Source organism: Egretta garzetta, unplaced genomic scaffold, assembly GCF_000687185.1.
Source record: "Egretta garzetta isolate BGI_Z169 unplaced genomic scaffold, ASM68718v1 scaffold191, whole genome shotgun sequence".
Lineage (NCBI taxonomy): Eukaryota > Metazoa > Chordata > Aves > Pelecaniformes > Ardeidae > Egretta > Egretta garzetta.
This window is the reverse complement of record NW_009258676.1, coordinates 779677-794938: the sequence shown is the minus strand read 5'-3', so window position 1 is coordinate 794938 and position 15262 is coordinate 779677. Positions and strand designations below refer to the sequence as shown.

Genomic DNA, 15262 nt, shown 5'->3' with positions numbered 1-15262 from the left:
TGTCACACCCCCACAAAACCTCTTCAGAAGAATAAACATGTTTATGTATCCTCCGAATGCAGTCTGTCTGTTTTCCTGCAGACTTCTTGCTGCACTGAAAATATATTTTACTGAGGTTTAGAAGCACATGTTTAAAACATAATTAAACTGAGCTTGCATAGGAATTCCTTATTCTTTGCTTGCCCGCGCACACGCACGCTCGTGCTAATCCCTTGGCTGTGAAACCCTCTTTGTGTTTGAGTTGATCGCATCCGAGATCTGAGCGTCCTTGACTGCTGCGTTCCTATTGCTGCATTTTACAAATTCAGTTTTGTTGACAGCGTGTTTCCCGGCCCTCTTCTGTCTTACTGGAGTGATTTTTGCCACTGTAATCTTTCATATGTTCTTTGGTTATTCTTTATATATCTACCATAGATTCATGGAATGTTTTGGGTGGGAAGGCACCCCTAGCGGCCACCCAGCCCAACCCCCCTGCAGGAGCAGGGACACCTTGAACCACATGAGGTTGCTCACAGCCCCGGCCAACCTGGCCTGGACCCCTTGTCCTGTCCCAGCTGGCCCTGCTAAAAAGCTTGTCCCCCCCTTTCCTCTGGGCCCCCTTGAAGCCCTGACCGGCCGCACTCAGCTCTGCCCGCAGCCTTCTCTTCTCCAGGCTGAACACCCCCAACTCTCCCAGCCTGGCCTCAGAGCAGAGGGGCTCCAGCCCTCGGAGCATTTTAGTAGCCCTCCTCTGGCCCCGCTCCAACAGGTCCATGTCCTCCTGGTGCTGAGGGCTCCAGAGCTGGACACAGTACTACTATATATATATATGAGTACTCCAGTATATAATATATATATATTCACTTTTTTCTAAACTAGGTTAATATTGTGTGGAATTGTAGAATCATAGAATATTTTGGGTTGGAAGGGACCCCTAGAGGTCATCTAGTCCAACCCCTCATGTTGTATTTTATGTTTAGTATTTTAACTTAGCCACCTTAATGCTTCTCACTAGAGGTCTATTTTTATTTTTGTTTTATTCTACTGCTGGTTTGGTGGTAAGCTGTGAAACTTGTACGTGCCGCTTCATTGCAATTTTTGACGCAGCGAGTGCTGGCGCTTGTGCCCATCCCAGGGTTTAACAAGTGAAAAATATCGGACAAAAGCAGCAAAGGGGGGGTCCGGGCTGTTGTGCACCGCTGGCCAGCTCGTACCCGGTTCTCTCCATCAGCTGAGCCGATGCAAAGCCTTCCCTCTCTCCCCAGTCCTTACACACTTATGGAAGCAAGCCCCAAGTGACCAGGATCTCTTTCCGGCTGTCTCTAGGCAGCCGCTTCATTCTCGCTAAATGCGCTTCTATGTGTGACGAGGAGCTGCTTTTAAGGTTTTAAAATCAATGGGCAGACCAAAATCGGTGATCCCAGGTGCTGCTCGGAGATCGTTCACAGCCGAGGACTGAGGAGGAAACCTGCTCATTCCGCTGCTTATATTCCTGGCAGTCGGATGGCACCTCCCTGGTTTTTCATGGCATAGTCCAGCTAATGCAGTCTGGGCAGCAGCGCTCAGGAAAATATGTGAAATTTGTATTTTGAGAAATTTCAGACCAAGTAGGAGTCACGTAAACAGCAAGTTGTTTGCCATGGATTTGATGCAACCAATACAGGTTTCATACTGAGCGAGGTGCGTATGGGGACTGTGGTTTGCATGCAGTAAATTGGGTTCATAGATTTTTTTTTTTTTAAATCTGATTCTTTTCCCCGTCTATAAATGAAAACTTTCTGTACCGCAGGCGTTATGTGTGTGCTTCCCTTTGAAGTGTAGGTTGCTTTGGGTTTGGAAGTTCAACTTGTAGTGGTGTTCAGGTACAAGCTTGAATTTTGTGGTTATTTTGCTGTTAGGAGACTCCCCAGTTTAAGCTCAGATTGCTTATTTTTTCCAGTTACATTTCTTACTTCATTTTTTTTCCTTCCCCCCGTGCATCTTCAGGATGTGGTCTGTATTGGCTTAGCTTTACTCGGCCCTTTCCGTATAGACTGGTCGCTTGGCTGGTGCATGCCGATGGGAAATTACGGATTAAGTCGGTCTGTGATGGGATGCGTTACTGTTACGAAAAGGATAATCCAGTCCTTTCTTCATCCTTAGGCAGCTTTTTCTAATAGGATTAAGATGGATGTGTGTGGCCTGCAAGCTGATGTTGAAAATTTGATGCAAATCATAAATCCTGCAGAGTTGAATGCTTGCAAGTTAAAAAAAGCACCCGCTGTACCACAGCTCATCCCGTTGTCGTCTGAGGCCAAACCAGATGTCATTTCACATCAGCTTGGCCCTGACCCTCATCAACTCGTGGATGGCAATCGATGGTGATGGTTTGGCTTTCCAGGAGGGATCCCGGTGGCGGCGCCGCAGAGGAAGCTGTTTCTCCCCGGGTTCTGCTCGGCACCCCTGCGGTGCCCGGCGTGGGGGGCTGCGATACTCCGGCGCTCTCCCGGGGGGTCTGATGGTCCCCTGTGCTGTCGCTGGAGTCGACTACAAATTCTGCAGTCTTTAAAAAAAAAAAGATTTCCATATTTCTGAATAATAAGCTGTGCCAGAACTGTAACACACGGCTGTGAAGCTATTTTCATTTCTCCTTGCCTTCAATTAGAAATGAGATAATTTCTTTGGAGGTTGTTTTCGGTATCCGGCTCTTTTGCATTTTCCTTGCTACTTGCCAGTCCCGGTGCATGATTGCATCACCTCTTGCTAGGAAGCAACTAATTAGATCCATGTGCAATTTTGCACAGAGGATAACCTGGCGGTAGGGGAGAGCAGTGTGTCCTCGGAGGCCATAGACCCTGTGGAAATCTGTACTTCCCTCTTAGCTTTCTGCTTTTATTGGAGGCCAACCTCGCTTTGGTAGGGCAAAGCGGCTCGGGAGGGTGGAAGCGGTGCGTCCCCAGCTGATGGAGCGGCGTTCCTTAGGGAAGAGAAAGCCCCCGGGCCAAGCTGGTGGCCGGCTGCTCGGCGTGCTCTGCAGGGCTCCGGCTGGGAGAACAGCAGCCGGCTCCTGGCCAACGAGCTGGAATGGCACACCAGACCTGGCTTCAACCAGCGAGACTGGAGCATTCAAAAGGGAAAAGTGAGGGGTTTGTTGTTTGGAGGCTTTGAAGAATTGCTTTATTTTGGGGGGGGATCACCGAGGAGTAATCTCTGCAAGGAAGGTGCCTTGGTGTGCTGAAGATGGGCGAAGTTGGGGGTGTTCAGCCTGGAGCAGAGGAGGCTGAGGGGAGCCCTCATCGCTCCCTACAACTGCCTGAGAGGAGGGGGGAGCCGGGGGGGTTGGGCTCTGCTCCCAGGGAAGGGGCGCTGGGACGAGGGGCACCGGCCTCAAGTTGTGCCAGGGCAGGGTGAGGTTGGCCATGGGGAACAATTCCTTCCCCTTGGGGCTGTCAGGGGCGGTTGGGCTGGGGGATCATAGAATCATAGAATGTTTTGGGTTGGAAGGGACCCCTAGAGGTCATCTAGTCCAACCCCCCAATCTTAAAGGACTTTTCCAACCTCAGCAATTCTGTGATTCTATGATTCTACAAATGCCTTTTTCTCAGTGATGTCCTCTTCCTGCTCCCAGTGGTACCCAGTATAGGCTTAAAGCAGAAAATGATGTGTCTGACTTCCCACACCCTGTCTTCAATGACAATAAAACCTCAGCCCACCCATCAGTCCCCCGTTTACAAGGTTTTATGATTTCCAGCTTCGTTAACAGTGTGGTTTGCTTGAGGAACTATCCTTTGCTGAGTGACTTTGCAAATGAACCAGACTGGCTGTCACTTAGGCTGTGCCTGTGAACGCAGTCACTGACCGTAACGGGAAGAGTCACGGGTACGTGTGTGGTTTATCATTTATTATTGTTGCCTTCTCAGTTATGGGGAGCCAGTCTAGAAATGACCACCTTAAGCCTAAAATGCAAAAGGTATCGCTTGCTAGACCAGTGTGACTGACTGTCTGGGGGAACTGGCAACTTTCCCTTTTTCTCTTACATAAATTCTGCGCTGCGGTGATTTGTGACACGGTAATACAGGGCTCGCTACAGCCTCCACAAGTTGCTAAGTTTAATCTAGTCATAAAAAGATGATTTATTACCAAGCAGATACCATGATTTAGGTCACCAGGACTGGACAGGGAAGTGTTTTGCTTGATGATGTAAAACTTTTCAGTGGCTTTTCCTTATAAGGGAAATTGAGCTATGATTCTTTTGGGTGAAAATTCTTTTTTACGTTTAACTTTCATTGGACTGAATAAAGCACAGTATTTGGGGGTTGGACTAGATGACCTTTAGGGGTCCCTTCCAACCCAAAACATTCCATGATTCTATGGTTTGTTAAAAGGTGATATCAATTTTTACAATCACGTGAAATTCAAGCGATCTCTTTGCAATAACAAAATTCTTCATTACAGCTGGTTTTCCTGCAGAACACCATTCCATACACGGAACACAGCAATAATTAGTGTGAAAACACGACGTTTTGAGATGCCACCTGCTTGCAGAGGTGTCCCATTTGGGGAGGTGGGGGAGGAAACCTGCCATCCCAGCCCCGCTCTGTGGCACTGGGGGGGTCTCCCATGGGCATCAGGGGCTCTCCTGCTTGTTCCCCTCTTCCTGAACCTGGGATACACTGCATTTGGGGACCCTCAGCACCTTCCTGCCTATGGCTGAGTTTGGGGTGGCAAAATTTGCCATTGGTTGGCGGCGGGGAGGGGGGTGGATGCTGGTTTCGGCCGAGCAGGCAGGCAGTGGTAGCCCCCCAGCCTGGGCGAGGGACTGGGGCACTTATTTGCAGAACTTTTCCCAAAACAAGTAAGAAAATTCAAGAAGCATTTTTCTCTCCAGACTTTTGCCTTGTTAAATATAGTGTGGTAGACTAAAACCACTGAGTCGTCCAGCCCTGCAGGAAGAAAGTGCAGAGCAACCACAAAGAATCTCTTACTAAAGATTTACTGCAGATGTGTGTAAATTAATTCAGGCAGCTATTAGACGCCGTCTTTTTTAGAAATGTGGGAAAGGCAAACCTGTTAATGAAAGCAGATAAAATGCTGAGATGGAAAAACTGTGTGTCAGTAGTGATCTGAGTTTATAAGGCTCTTTAAAATAGTAGAAAGCCAGCCAAGGGGTCAGGGAAGGTTTAAAAAATAAATGAAATGCCTCTTGCCTTCATTCCATTCAATTACTGCCTGCTTAATTTTGGTTTGCAGAAGACTGGTTGGACCGTGGCTGTTAATCTCGCATTTGTTACGCCGCCTTTGCTTCAATATTTTTGGCTTCATTCGTAACGGTCCATTTTTCAAAAGAAAGAAGTGCTGTCGCTGCAGGAAAAAAACGGCACAAACTTGCCGACACAAGCTTGTTGGATGAAGATCTGTGCGGGCCGGTAGCACTGCAGGCGGTAACGCCGTTAGGGCAATGTGAGTATTTTCAGAAGGGTCACCCATCGGGTGGTGCCCATGGGGAGCAGGGGGAGCACATGAAGGACCCCCCCCGACAAGGCAGTCCCTTGCTGAGCGGCAGGAACTTCTGAACCACAGCCCAAACCGTGCAAAAGCCTCTTGGCTTTCCATCGACTTCTGCTTGCTTAGCACTTGGCATCAGTTAGGTATTTCCATTGCATGTAAATTAATATTGATATAATAATACATCTTCCCTGGCTTATTGCTTGTTTATAATTATTTTCAGAGAGGTAACTTGTATCTCATCGTACGTGCAAGCCCGGGATTCATTTCTGATACAGCCATGGAGGTGACGGATGAGCAGGTGACCCATGTGCGTCCCGTCCTCTCCTGCGGGGGCCAGGGCTCATCCCTCCCCGCTCCAGCCGCCTGGCCGGGGGGAAGGTGGCACTGCTGCTCCAGGGAGCCGCTGCCCCGTGACCAGGAGCGCGGTGTCCACCTGGATGTGGGATGTGTGTGGCCAGGGTGGCATCGCTGCTGCACGACTGTGTACCGGTATTTACAGGGTGGCTACAAGGGAGATGGAGGCTCCCTTTCCACAAGGAGCCACATGGAGAGGACACGGGGGCATGGACACAAGTTGCTCTGGGGGAGATTCCAACTGGACATGAGGGGGAAATTTTTCCCCATGAGAACAGCCAACCCCTGGAGCACTCTTCTCCCCAAGGGAGGGGTTGGCTCCGCCACATTGGGCACTTCCGAGCCTCAGCTGGGCAGGGTGCTGGGCCATCTTGTCTAGGCTGGGCTCTGGCCCAGAAAGGTTGGACCAGATGATCCTTGAGGTCCCTTCCAACCTGGGATTCTATGATCTTACGAGTGCTGTATCTGGGTGCTCCCAGGAGGTCTTTCCTGTGGGAATACTCTCCTTTTCGCAGAGTTGTCCAGGATATTTTTTCCTCCAAGGGAGGTGGCAAATGAGTAGGCTGAACCTTGCTGCCATTCTTTGCTGATCTTGAAGCCTTGCTCCGCTCCTCTGTAAGATATATTTCAATTAGAAATCGCCAGTTTTTCTATCTCACTTCATGCATCTTTGGTTTTATCTTTGTGTGTGAAACCACAAAGTAGAGAAAAAATGACCTAGAAGCTTTGGATCAATAGGAACGTAACCCCCGCCTGTTCCTGACACCAGAAGAGCGGGTGAATCGGTGCTGTTGGTGCCACCCGTACCATGCGCGTTCCCTGAGCGCGGCGGGCGGGATGCCCGGTGGAGGCTCCCTGGCAGGCGGCCGGGGGACGCTGGTGCCCCCATGACCCCTGTCCCTCCTCGTTAGCCGGTCCCCGTGCGTAATGCTGGCTCAGGGCTTCCCCTCGGCGTTACTCGAGGCGAGCACGCGAGGTGCTCGTAGCCGGTACTTTCGGCTGCTGCCCGGGGGCCGGAGCCTGGCAGAGTCCCCGCGCCGCAGTAGACGCCGCTGTTGCGCTCTCGCCCTTTGCTTCTGTTTAATTTCCCATTTCGCTAGATTTTTTGGCGCTCTGGGTGGCGAGTGCCTTCCCCGAGCCGTTCCGAAGGAAAGCGAGTCCCTGCTCTTCCCCCGGACGGCTGCGCTGCCCCCGCACGGTTACAGCCAGGAGTTCGTCAAGGCAGGGTGGAGCTCGGGGGGGGGGGTTTGGCTTTGCTGTTGTAAGCGTGACCCGGCTGGTGCTTGCGGGCGTCCCCGGGGGTGGCTGGCCGCCGCAGCCCGAGACGAGCCCCGATGCAGCATCTTCCCATGGCCTGCGTGTGGAGAGAAGGGTGAGTGCTGGTGGGACAGAACGACAGCGTCACTGGGAGTAATGCCTTTACAGATTTCTTCTTTCGGGGCTGCCAGGAGAACCACCGAGCTTTTACGGGGGCTAAGGTTTCCCAACGCCTTTGCTCAGCCCATTGAGAGACTCTTTGAGAGGTTCAGCGATTACCCAATATCAGGGCTTCCGCCTTGCTTCGTTCTCTGGTTTGCCTTGAAGTCCGTTACAGTAGAAAATCAAAGCAACACCCGGAGGTGCTGTATTTTTTTTGAAAAAGCAGTAAGCCTTTCATCGTCACATTCATCACGATATTTATTAACTGGTTAGATATTTGGAAGGGGGTGGGCTAGAGCAGATAATTGGTTTTTACCCTCTTGGAAACAGTCTGACTGTTCAGCCCGGTCTCTGTGGTTTCGTAACCTTGTATTCCAGGTGATTTTCCGAAAGGAACAGTTGCGGTTCTGAACTGCGCTGAGTGATGTTTAACTGGGCTCTGAGTTTGTGTCAAAACCCGGGGATAGCTGTGACTGCAGCGTACGCGAGGCGTCGTAACTCTGGAGACCCTTTAACTTCAGACGATGCCATCGTGGTCCTTTAACCGCATGTAGGGTCCTTACCAATTTATGGAGAACGTTCATGAGAGCTGATGGACTTTTGGAGAATACGCCTCCTCCCAGATCTTCTCTCTTAGAACCGGCAGCCGCTATCTATAAGTAGGCTTCACATCCATCGTAAATTACATTTTTTTTAACTTTTTTTTTTTTTTTTTTTTAAAATTCTGCTGTTGCCTTTATTCTCTTACTCCAGACCTCCTTGTCCCTCTCCAGGCTTTCTGCCCTGAGGCTCTCAGTAGCAGGGTTGGCATAGGCTGGCATGTCTCTGAACATGCGTAGCAGAAATGCGAGGATATTCATGGCAGAAGGTGCAATGAGTTCTGGAGCTTTTAGTATTGGAAAGCAACATTCATTTATTTCAGAATCCTGGAACTCTCGCACTGAGAAATACTGTGAAGTAAATGATCTATTTAATGATGTTTATGACAGCTTCACAGGATTTATTGCTACCGTGTAATTAAAACCAGACTTCTTTATGTTCTGCATTAAGATAAGTCTGCGTATCGTTCTCAGCAGCAGAGATGCATCATGGAAGTGGCAAAGGACTGTCAACTGATCCTTTGGTTTATTGGATTCGGGGTGGGGCTTATGGCAACAAATTATTTGGGATAAAATATCAGGATTATGTTGGGATTCTTCCATCCAATGTAATATAAGAATCTCAACCGAGAGAGAGAGATTTTTCCAGATTCAGGTTAAAAAACAAACCAAACAGGAAAAAAAACCCAACCGCAAACAGCCAAACGAGCCCCCTGAGCCCCAGCCCCTGTGGCGGGCTAGTGAAAGGCTACTGCGGTTCAGGGAGTGGCACCTACAGAAATGCAGGAGAGCGGTGGAACGGGACGTGTGGGACGTGAGGGAGCAGGAACGCTCCTTCGCTTCAGCATGCGTTTCCTTCTCAAGTCAGAGTGAAGGTTTGCGGTGGCTTTTCCTGGATTTTGGATAAATGCTGCTGTGTATCGCCGCTGCTGGCAGCTCCAGGGCTTACACCCCTGTAGCTACTGTCACAGAATCCCAGAATCCCAGACTGGCCGGGGCTGGCAGGGCCCTCTGGAGCTCACCCCATCCCACCCCCCTGCCCAAGCAGGCTCACCCAGAGCAGGGGGCACAGGACAGCGGCCAGGCGGGGGTTGAAGATCTCCAGAGAAGGAGACTCCACAGCCCCCCTGGGCAGTCTCTTCCAGTGCTCTGTCATAAAATAAGAAAAATAAGAACATGCAGCATATTATGCTTGAGGAATTAATCCTTGGCTGTGTTATCATACTGTATGGAAATAATCCTAGGTTTTAAATAACTGGTATACAAACACGAAAGCTTCATCATCCTTGTTGCCCTCCTCTGGACTCTCTCCAGGAGTTCCTCATCCTTCTTGAACTTCCTGATCTCTAGAAGATGAATTTTATCCTCATCTAGTTGTTTTTATCTTTCCAAACATCAATAACATAATTACTTCCTCAGTTTCTTACAAAGTTGGGACATTTCCCTTTCGAATTGCTTACGATCCTGGCAGCTGCAGAACGAGTCGGGTTCGGGCTGAAGTCAAGACCCTGAAAAAAGGAGTTTTCTGCTCTGTCGTTGAAGAAGGTGCCGCCGGGGACACTCGGCTCCTGCAGGGGATGGAGGGGCCTGGCGCATCCCTGCGGAGGAAGATTTCAGATCTCTGAGGGCGGCTCGCTGCCCGGGCAGCGCGCTTGTGGTTTTGAAGCTCTCCAGTCTGATCGTCGCTGTTGGGGGGAAAACGAGGTTTGTCTTGTTATCGGTAATGGAAGAGCATAAAGTGGTATTTCCAGCTTCCTCAACGGATTAATAATATATGAAGAAGATTGGAATAGCTTCCTGATGAGAGTTTCTGCAGCATAAAAACGCTTTTTGATGCCGCAGGCATTTTCCATCTCTTTGCAGCGCCTATTGAGCGCGTCTGCGCGTGGCAGCCGCGGAACGCCCTCACCTTTCGGAGCGCTTGCAGCCTGCCTGGTGGTTAAACCGAAAAGCCGTGGGTCTGTGCTCATCAGCATCGCTGCTGCTCCCGTGTTGCCACGGGGGCTGGAAGAGCCGTCGGGAGACTGCAGTGGGCGGCAGCCCTTCGCCTGGCCGTGCCTGGGGGCGGCGAGGGTTTGCGGCGTTGTTTGTTACTGGGAACCAAAGTGCGGGTGTTGCAACTGAAGTGTGAGCAAGCAAGATGAGCATTTGGGGCGAAAAAACTACCCGAAAAAGTAAAAAAAAAAGCAAGCAAGATGAACATCTGGGGCGAAAAAACGACCCAAAAATTAAAAAAAAGCAAGCAAGGTGAACATTTGGGGCGAAAAAACGACCCAAAAATTAAAAAAAAGCAAGCAAGGTGAACATTTGGGGCGAAAAAACGACCCAAAATGAACATTTGGGGAAAAAAAATGACTCAAAAAAATAAAAAAAAAGCAAGCAAGATGAACATTTGGGGCAAAAAAACAATGAAAGAAGAAAAAGGCAAGGAAGACGAACATTTCAGGTAAAAAACAACCAAAAGAAAAAAGCAGGGTTGATGAGTCCTCCTATCTTTCGAGTGCTGCCATGCTTGTTTGTGCAGCCGTCCCCGTGCGGTGCCTTTCCTGAATTAAGTAAATTGAATGCTTTGAAATCTCTTGAGCTTGGCTTTGCCCCCCCCCCCCCCCCCCCTTTCTTTATCTTGAATTTTGTGCGTTCTATTCTCCACTCCACCGAAGACCTCGGCGCTTCTCATAAGCCCTTCAAGGGGGTTGTTGTCGTTTCCGAAGGAGGCCTATCTCCGCTGGCAGATGATGAAAAATGTCTGCAGGCAGAGTGCTGGAAAAGCAGCGTTTTTATCCTTTGTGGGCATGCTTCGTGTCCGTTCCATTATCCCCGCGCGCGCCAAGATGGTCATCGAAGAGATGAGCCGTTAATTCTGGTGCTTGGAGGTAAAGCTATTTTTGATAGACGTATATTTTTTTTTTCTTCTATAAAAAAAAGGAGCACGCTTCAAAAATACTGGAAATCCGCTTCAGTCGGTTAACGAGCAAACCTGCTGCATCACGGCTCCTCCTTAGCGGCAGCTATTGGGTAGAGTCAAGCGAAGCACGGCGAGGCGCGTGCAGTGGCCGCCGAGGGCTGCAGCCCCCGCGGGGATTCCACAGGTGCGGCACGGGGCAGGAGCCCGCGGAGCATGGCAGAGTGCTTTGGTTTCAAGATTTCGGAAGATAATCGTGGAAGAAGAGTTCTGCTGCCAATGAAAGCAGCCTTGCTTGCTTTGCTGGAAGCAGAGGGATTTATGCCCTTGAAGGACAAAAGCATTTGCTTTGGTTTTTTTGGTGCTTTGGTTTGGTTTTTTTGATGCTTTGGTTTGGTTTGTTTGTTTGTTTGTTTTTTTTTCTTGTGGTGCTTAATTCAAACCAAGCTCAATTTCATTGAGTGAAACCCACGGCTCGGAAAAGGCAGGCAAGGATGATTTTGGGTACTGTTTGGCCTCTCTGTGGGGAGAGGCTCAATTAAATAATTCTACTGCTTGGAAAAGCGGTAAGCAAAGCAGGATAAATGAGGATTTGTCAAGGCATAAATAGGCAGAGAAGGTTGATGAGGGATTCACTGTGTCTCCCAGGGTAAAACCCAATAAAAATATCATAGAATCATGGAATCATGGAATGTTTTGGGTGGGAGCAGGGACACCTTGAACCACATCAGGTTGCTCACAGCCCCGTCCAACCTGGCCTGGAATGGTCCCGCCCCCTCTCTGGGCAACCCCTGCCAGGGTTTCACCACCCTCACCGGAAAGAATTTCTTCCTTAGATCCAGTCTAACCCTCCCCTGCTTCAGTTTAAAGCCATCCCCCCTTGTCCTGTCCCAGCTGGCCCTGCTAAAAAGATTTTATATGAGATGGCAAATCCAAAGCAAATAAAAGGGGATGCTTTGCTTTTTGCCAGCAGTGCTCAGTTAAGTCATGCCGTTCATTGTCAAAAAGACAAATAGATTTAAAAAGGGGCTACGCGAGCTGATGGCGACCTGTTGAGCACAGCGATCTGGGTACAGCCCCCACCTCCGAAAGGGAAATCTCTGGAAGAATTATTTTAAAATCTGTGTCTTATCTTCTCTGCTGTGATCTGTCAGTTGCTCCGAGACCGTACTAAGCCAGACAGACCTTTGTCCCAACCTAGGAAAGGATTTGTCATCTTGTGAAGCCTTTCCCAGGTGGACACAAAACAAAGAAAGGTTTTTGGGTTTAGTTTACTGAATTCTAATGGTAAAACCTGGAAGAGGCCTGAAGATGCTTCACCTAATCGGTTCTGCTGTTGGTATTGTTTATTCCTATGGTTTTCATAGTTCTGGTGTGAATTACTTGATAAGTTTTTCTTAATTTGCAGGCTTCATCATCAGCACAGACTTTGGTTCTGGGCAGCAGACACCCAAACTCCTCCGTCTCATTCATTCTCTGGTTCTAGCTGAGCTGTCTCTTTGCTCAGCTCCCCACACGTGCTTCTAACTTTGTCCACCTGTACTCAACCCTGAAATGTTCTTAAAGAGCATCAGTTCTCCAGTTTTATGTGTTTAGCTCATGAAAAATCTCTTTCCTGAGGTGTATCAAGGTACGAGTGTGATTCCCCAGCTTCCTTTGTTGCTTGGGTTCCATCTGAGTTTCCCTGGAAGGCTGTAAAACCTCTCTCTTCAGAGGTTTCAAAGCAAATATTTCAAACCAAAGCACCAACCCACACGTGGATGATTTCAGTTCGGTTAATTGTGTCCTGTGGTGTGGGGAAAGCGTAGGTGACCTTCCGAGACCCACCTCCATTCCTGTTCTCACATTTTCCTTCTTTCATCTTCCGTTTAAACAATGACAAGGAGACTGCAATTTCAAGTTCATTAATCAATGTGATTTACAGAGCAGAAGGGGAATCCAAGTCTCTGTTTGGTTAAGGGTTTTCACGGTGTGAATTCTTAATATCAGAAGATTGAGCTAACACAGTCTTTGTGGAAAGAAGAAATGAGGTGTGTATTTGTCATGTTACCTGGCAGCAGTAATGGGATTAATGTGACAGCAGCTATACGCAGCCATCCTCCTCTTCATTTTGCTTACCATTTGCGTTGTGTCCATCTATAGATGTGTATAAACATATGTATGTGTGTGTATTATCTATAGATGTGTATGAACTATGCATGTATGTATATTGTCATTATCCCACTCTGCTCAGCACTGGCCAGGCCCCACCTGGAATGCTGTGCCCAGTTCTGGTCCCCGCTGTACAAAAAAGCTGTGGGCAGGCTGGAGGGGGCCAGAGCAGGGCCACCAACGCGGGGGGTGGTAGAAAATCCTCTCTCAGCTGTATGGGGATGGGATGAGAGCTGGGTTTGTTCAGCCTGGAGCAAAGGAGGCTCGGGGGGATCTCATCACCACGTCCCAGTACCTAAGGGGTGGCTACAGGGAAGATGGAGACTCTCTTTCCACAAGGAGTCCCATGGAGAAGACAAGGGGGAATGGGTACCAGCTAATCCTGGGGACATTCCAGCTGGACATGAGAGGGAAATTTTTCCCAATGGAACAGCCAACCATTGGAATGATCTCCCCAGGGGAGGGATTGACTCCGCCACATTGGGCACTGCCAAGCCTCAGCTGGGCAGGGTGCTGGGCCATCTTGTCTAGGCTGGGCTCTGGCCCAGAAAGGTTGGACCAGATGATCCTTGAGGTCCCTTCCAACCTGGGATTCTATGAGTTTATGATCCTATGATAAGTAATGATATATGTGTGTGAAGATATTTTTCTCCTGCCTTTTTACTGGACATTGCGTGCATCTCAAGCTTGTCCTCACGTGTCAGGATGGACAGTTGTCTTTCGGATCCGCAGTGCATGTTGCCCAAAACTCATCCATACTGAAAGCAGAAAGGCTTTCTGATGGTAGTGCCCAAGTTATTTGAGCTAGGACTATAAGGAGCTTATTTTAAAAAAAAAAATTACAAAATTACTGAAATAGCTTCTGTCTTCAAGGCACGGGTGACAGACCGAAGCTCGAGCTGCCTCGTGCTTTTTCAAGGGTACACCAAGGAAATGCCCTGCAGATAGCATCACATCCCAGCGGCTCCTCCAGGTAGTGGTTCTGCTCGTTCCTCCTCGGCTGAGGTATCTCTGGGTAAGGACAGAGCTGTGAAAAACATAACCTTTGCAGTTCTGAAATATTTCAGTTTCTTCAGCTTTCCCCGGTGGTGGAGTATTCCCTTAAGTATTTCAGATATCTAAAAACTAATTGTTTTGACTTAGCGTCATCTCATGTAAGGACTATATGGGAAAGATACTTAATGAGCTTTGATGGTTGCTGAGGATTAAGACTTTATTTGTAAATTCACTAAAATATATTTAGGGCCGTGTCAGAGAGACCTTATGAAACGTTCATGTTTATAGAGCTGGCAAAGAACCGTTAATGATGGACTGAGATTTGTGTCACTCTCTGAAGGGGAAAATGGTCGAGGCAAGGTAGAAATCTCGAGTATTGAATCAAAATACAGTATTCTAGTTAAGTTCTCATAGAAGTGAATTAATCTGGTGCACAAAAATAATTTTGCTAGTTGCTTCAGCCTATAAATCCTCACTGGTTTTTCATGCCCTGTCTTTCTTGCTGGCGTTTAATTTTTAAGCTTGCGTTGGACGTTGGCTTCCAGGCGCCCATGCTGCAAGGCGGGGGGGGAGATGCTTTCCAGCTCCCCGAATCCTCGTGCTGCCTGTGTGCTGTCTGATACCCTCTCATCTCCATCATCCCCCCAGCACGGACACACACAGGGGCCCCTCTTCTTTCTGGAAATGGGCAGATTTCCCCATTTCAAGATTCCTAAACGTTGAGTGAATCCTATTTACGTTATACGGAATGTTAGCACCAATATACATCAGTGGACTCAGCTGGCCGGAGAGGCTGCCCGGTGCCCTTTTCCAGCAGGATAACCAGGCTGTCCGTGTGCCCGGCCTCCCAGCGGCCGCAGGCATCGCCCCCAGGCTGGGATGCGCTGGGGGACGGAAGCCTTGGGTAGCGCTTTTGGGGTCAGACTTCATGCAAAGCAAGTGGCACGCAAGCGAGTTCGGGAGGCTATCGCTGTACACGTGGTCAGGACCGCGACCTGTCCCTGAAGCTCGGGAAGGTATTGTACAGTCAATAAAACTCGATTGCGTTACCGAGGAGTGGTGTAAAAGACCAACAGGAGCCCGTGGAGCCCCAGCAGCGAGGCCAGAGCTGGCCAGAAATGGCAAAGGAGGGTGGAGCGTGCGGGTGTAGCCGCGAGAGGGAAGGCTGGGACGGAGAGAGGTGGGTTATTATTATTTACTGGTCAACAGGCGGCTGAATATGAGCCAGCAGGGTGCCCAGGTGGCCAAGAAGGCCAATGACATCCTGGCTTGTATCAGGAATGGTGTGGCCAGCAGGAGCAGGGAAGTGATCGTGCCCCTGTACTCGGTGCTGGTGAGGCTGCACCTCGAATACTGTGTTCAGTTTTGGGCCCTC

The 15262-nt window shown here is 49.2% G+C and overlaps 1 protein-coding gene across 1 annotated transcript in view; it reads left to right on the top strand.

Annotated features, from left to right (window-relative positions):
* LOC104135266 (polypeptide N-acetylgalactosaminyltransferase 13) overlaps window positions 1-15262 on the top strand; it is a 131640-nt gene that overhangs the window by 20052 nt on the left and 96326 nt on the right. The window lies entirely within an intron of this gene.